The 5,011-nt window shown below is 34.0% G+C and overlaps 1 pseudogene; it reads left to right on the top strand.

The window, feature by feature from the left end:
- The first annotated feature begins 464 nt into the window (after positions 1-464).
- LOC149255534 (DNA sliding clamp PCNA-like) lies at positions 465-4,685 on the top strand (annotated as a pseudogene).
- The last annotated feature ends 326 nt before the right edge of the window (positions 4,686-5,011 follow it).

Here is a 5,011-nt window from a genome sequence, read left to right as displayed (position 1 = left end):
ACAGAGTTTTGGTTGAATGTTGTTTTTGGTAAATCCCTCTCAGTAAAAGAGGATGAATATGTATAAGTGATTTTTGTCTTAAATGAATAGAAATGTTTTTATGGTAGTGAAATACTCTGTTTCTCAGTAAAAAAAAATTTAAGCCTCCCTGTGCACAAAAAGATCCTGGAGCAAAGGAAACAGAGCATTGCCTCTGTGGTGTGTAATTTGTTTGTTTTTGGTATTTTCCGATCAAAAATACCCCAACAGGCATTTGTCTTTGGTAGATTCCTTGGTCACATATGGTGTAATGCTATCATTTTGGCGGGAAAATAGAGCAGAGTTCCCACCATTTCAGTCTACAAACACACATCCACACTTGCTCGCAACCCATCTTTCTTCTCTCGGAATGAATCACATCTTCTCTCGAGCTCTGTCACAAGGGATGGAGTCCTCTTCTCTCAGATTTTGTGTTCACTGTAACAATGTTGGAACTAAGGCTTGTGTAGGGGAGTCTTCTGAAGAAGGTGTTGGAGTCCATAAAGGACCTCGTCACCGATGCTAACTTCGATTGCTCGACCACGGGCTTCTCCCTGTATGCCATGGACTCGAGCCACGTTGCCCTTGTTTCCCTGTTGCTCAGATCTGACTGCTTCGAGCACTATCGTTGTGACCGGAACATGTCCATGGGGATGAACCTCAATCCAAGATGCTCAATTCCGCCGTCAATGATGACATCATCACCATCAAGGCTGACGACGAGGGCGACACTGTTACCTTAATGTTCCAAAACCATAGTAAGTTGAAGTGACCTCAATATACCTAGTGTGTCGGTTTTTTTCAAATCATTCAATCTTTCATTTTCCTTTTAAGTTTTATAATTGATGGGTTTTGTCTTTCTGTGGGTTCAGACTAGGACAAGATTTCGGATTTTGAAATGAAGTTAATGGGCATTGACAACAAGCATCTGGGCATTCCAAAGTAAGAGTAGCATGCCATTGTGAGGATGCCATCTCAAGAATTTGCTCGCATTTGCAAGGATTCTCAGCTCCATTAGGGACACTGGTGAGTAGCAATTGTGCTACTAAGCTTTTGAACAAAAAGCTCTCGTTTTGCTTGGCCTGGGATTTGAACCTAGGCTAGCTAATGTCGGTTGGAGTGAATCCACTGGTTTTGCTGAGGCATAGCCCAACCAAGGTAATGCTAGAAGTTGCAGTAATCTCTGAACCAACGAAAACTCAATCTTACATTACACAAAGATAAACATACTAATAGTAATTAGCTACCATGAGAGTATTCCATGGAAAAGTGGTGAGTAGAGTCTGGAAGAGTGGTGTGGCTTTGCGTTCTTCAAGTTCCAATGGATCGTTGTCATAGTTTATTGAAAAGGAGTGTGGCTTTGAGTTCTTCAAGTACCAATGGATCGTTGTCATAGTTTATTGAAAAGCAGTGTGGCTTTGAGTTCTTCAACTACCCATGGATCGTTGTCAGAGTCTATTGAGATCCGAAATTTTATATGTTCGCCATTTTCTTAAGTCGAAATACGCAATTGCGGCAACTAACATAAAACTAACTAACCAAAACTCACCCTAACCCACTAAAAGTCGTATTAGACATCTGATAATGTTTCAATGTCTACCACAAAATCAACGGTCCCAAATCGTGTAGAGTGGCAACGGGGTGAGTTGTTTTAAAAGAAAAACACATTACAACGTAAATACTTCACACCAAACAACTTCAACATTTTAAAAACAGGTTCAACGGTCCCAAATCGTGTAGAATGGCAAGGGGGTGAGTTGTTTTCAAAGAAAAACATCTTACAACATAAATACGTAACACCAAACAACTTCAACATTTTGAAAACAGGTATAAATTTTGAAACAGATCAACTATATGACATAGCATTTTTTATTCATTTTTATTAAATATAAACCATATTCATATTAATCTTTTCCGAGAAATATTTTGAATATTTGTAATAATAGTTTTAATCATTTCTCAAAATTTGATCTACTGAAATATTTGAACATTTTGTAAAACTGTTATTTTAATAAACAAAAAGTTCTAGAATTCCAACGATACTTCATACCATATTATATTAATATTATTTATAATTTCTTCTGGTTTATATTATTTAATGGTGCTGGTTGTTTGCATCGTTCACTACAATTTTATCTTTTTAACCCTAGAAAAATCTATTTATGCTTTTTTATTTTATTTAATTGCGGTTGTTTAATTTATTGTTTTTTATTTGTTGCGTTATCGTGTTTTCCGAAATTAATAAAATTATAATATTCAGATGTTTTTCCATAATTAAAGTTTATAAAATAGTTTACTTTTATAACTACTTCTCAATCAATCTGGTTAAATATTTCCGTATCAAATTAGTTAAGTTTAATATTTTAATAATATAAAATTCATATAAAATTATAATAGTAATAATAATTATTATTAATATTGGGTTAGAATGTAACATCCAACCTAATAATAATGGAAAAGATGTAATGTATCATTCAACGTAATTGTTTAACCAATCATTTATTTTATCACTTTAGTTTATAATACTAACACAACCATAGTAATTAATATAAATATAAATCGAAAATATATAATAATTATTATTATTAATTAATATTTTTATTTTTAATTAAATTTAATAGCATTATTAATTAATAAATATTATTAATAATAAATTTATATATTATTATTAATTAATTTAAAAAATAATTAATTAAATAATTTTTTTGAGATCTAATAAACCACATTAATTTTAATGGAAGTTAATCATTATCATTATTAAAAAATAATTAAATGATTCATTATTAATTCTTAGTTAATTATAATTGATAAATAAGAATAAAAATTAACTAAATATTATTATTTATTAATAATATTTTATTAATTTAAATATTGTTAATTAATAAATATTGTTTTTTAAAGTTTAGTAGGACTATCACATTTTCAAGTTCACATGTGTAGCACAAGATTCAAACACAAAATCTCCTTCCACTACCATCACCACTTGAACTACCCTAAATAAACATTAATATAAATATAATTAATTAAATATAAATTTATAAAATAATTATTTTATATTGTAAATTTAATAATTATATTTTTTCACTATAATTATTAATTTTAAAATTCATTTTATTTTTTACATATGTTTTATTTATTGTTTTACAATAATATTTAAGAAGTAGAATTACATTGGACACATCCATTGTCAAATGCAAACTAGAGACGGAACCATGAACATGTAAACCCATCCATTGCCAAACGCAAGTAGAAACCGAACCATGAACGTACGTCTGAACATGCATTATCAAACGCAAAATAGACACGGAAGCATGAAGGTGTGCGCGTGAACATCCATTGTGAAACGCAAAATAGAAACGGAAGCATTGACATATGTGAATGTCAAATATGTAATAACACTCTTCGATAAACAATGTATATATACGCTGTAAGCGCAAGGACTACTTCTATAAAGGAACATCTAATCTAATGCCTCAACTAGGAAATAGAACATTAATGCTGCAAACTACTGACAAAATCCATGAGAAAATTGCTTGAAGATAGTAATGAAAAGTTCCACATGAGAAGTTCCTTGGAATTAGATTTAAGGGATGCGGGAGAAGAGAAACCGACTGCAAGTGAAGAAGAGGCAGATCGATAACCCCATTAACATTACAACAAATGCAGCTCTCCTTGCTATCCACTTCCACCTCTTAACCACAGAATTGAGGAGTCCTAGCTGTTCGCCTCTCCTGCCATCGTTAAACTGTTGAACGAATATGCGGACAAGGGGGAATTAGAAAAGACACTAATTAGTATGTGAATCACCTGTGAAGTGAGGTGCATTATATAGTATCTGAAGTGAGGTGTATTATATAGTATCTCAATCACCTGTGAATTGAGGTGCGGCTATCTTCTACTCGGAGGTTATCGGGAGGTCTATTATAAACGCGTAGTCTAACGAGGTGGAGGAGTTGCTTTGAGGGTTATGGAAATTCCAGTTATATTTAGACAAATTCTGGTGGGGATTTTTGTAAATCCAAGTTATAGTTGTTAAACTTCAAAATTTTAGGTATTCTAGACGTTTTTGATGGTGCTGAATCCATTTCCACCATAAAAACGCCATTAAAACATTGCTTCTACAAGATTTTTTGAAATTTTTTTGCTCAAATTCAAGCCACTTTTGATAGTCTGGACAATTCTTCAACCTCGTTAGACGACTCCTATTATAAAGTTGCGATTACTGCTTACTTACAAAGGCAATTCTTCCGCCTCGTTAGACGACTCCTATTATAAAGGTGCGGCTATCGCTTACTTGGAGGTGAGCGTCACGGATGACCGGTTATCGCCTACATGGAGGCCATCGTCAGGTCTATCGCCTACTTGGAGGTGAGCGTCTCCAATGACGCAGTGCCATTGCAAACATTTACACGTTCCTTATCGACGTGTCAATGTGAAAAGCTATTGCGAAACTGCTGGTTTCCATGTGTAGGTGCGTGCGCCCACATACCGCGGTGGACCAAATTCCACATAAACACCCCTCGGCGGGCGCCACGCTCAGCCGACTCAACTCTGGGAAGCCGACGAGATTATTGGAAGATGAGGGTCGAACACACACCTCGAGAAAGCACATGCTACCAACTATTGGAATTGGACACATACCTAGAGACAGAGACTTTGTGCAATAAATAATATTCAAGTGTATAGGTCGGTTTTCCTTTTCAACTTTTCCGCCTGCGTGCTCCACTGATATCTTTCCTCGTCAAACTTTGTCTTTTACTTCTTCGATCCTTGATGTGGAGGTCGTTTCTTCAAGAATAACGAAGCATGTTCCTCTGCGCTTTTAACTGACCATAATCCCAAATTCTTAGTCGCGAAAGATATTCTTCGAAGCCTTTTACATTTCAAAATCTTATACACATTGTATATTATTTCTCATAACATGATTATTGACTTTTGTTCTTTCTCACCCCATATATTAATATTTGCTTTTCGATTTAGTAACAATTTTTAA

Source organism: Pinus tabuliformis, chromosome 7 (assembly GCF_031772625.1).
Source record: "Pinus tabuliformis cultivar Carrire ecotype Pingquan chromosome 7, CPIR1, whole genome shotgun sequence".
Lineage (NCBI taxonomy): Eukaryota > Viridiplantae > Streptophyta > Pinopsida > Pinales > Pinaceae > Pinus > Pinus tabuliformis.
The sequence above is the reverse complement of the archived record's forward strand: the minus strand, read 5'-3'. Positions and strand labels throughout refer to the sequence as shown.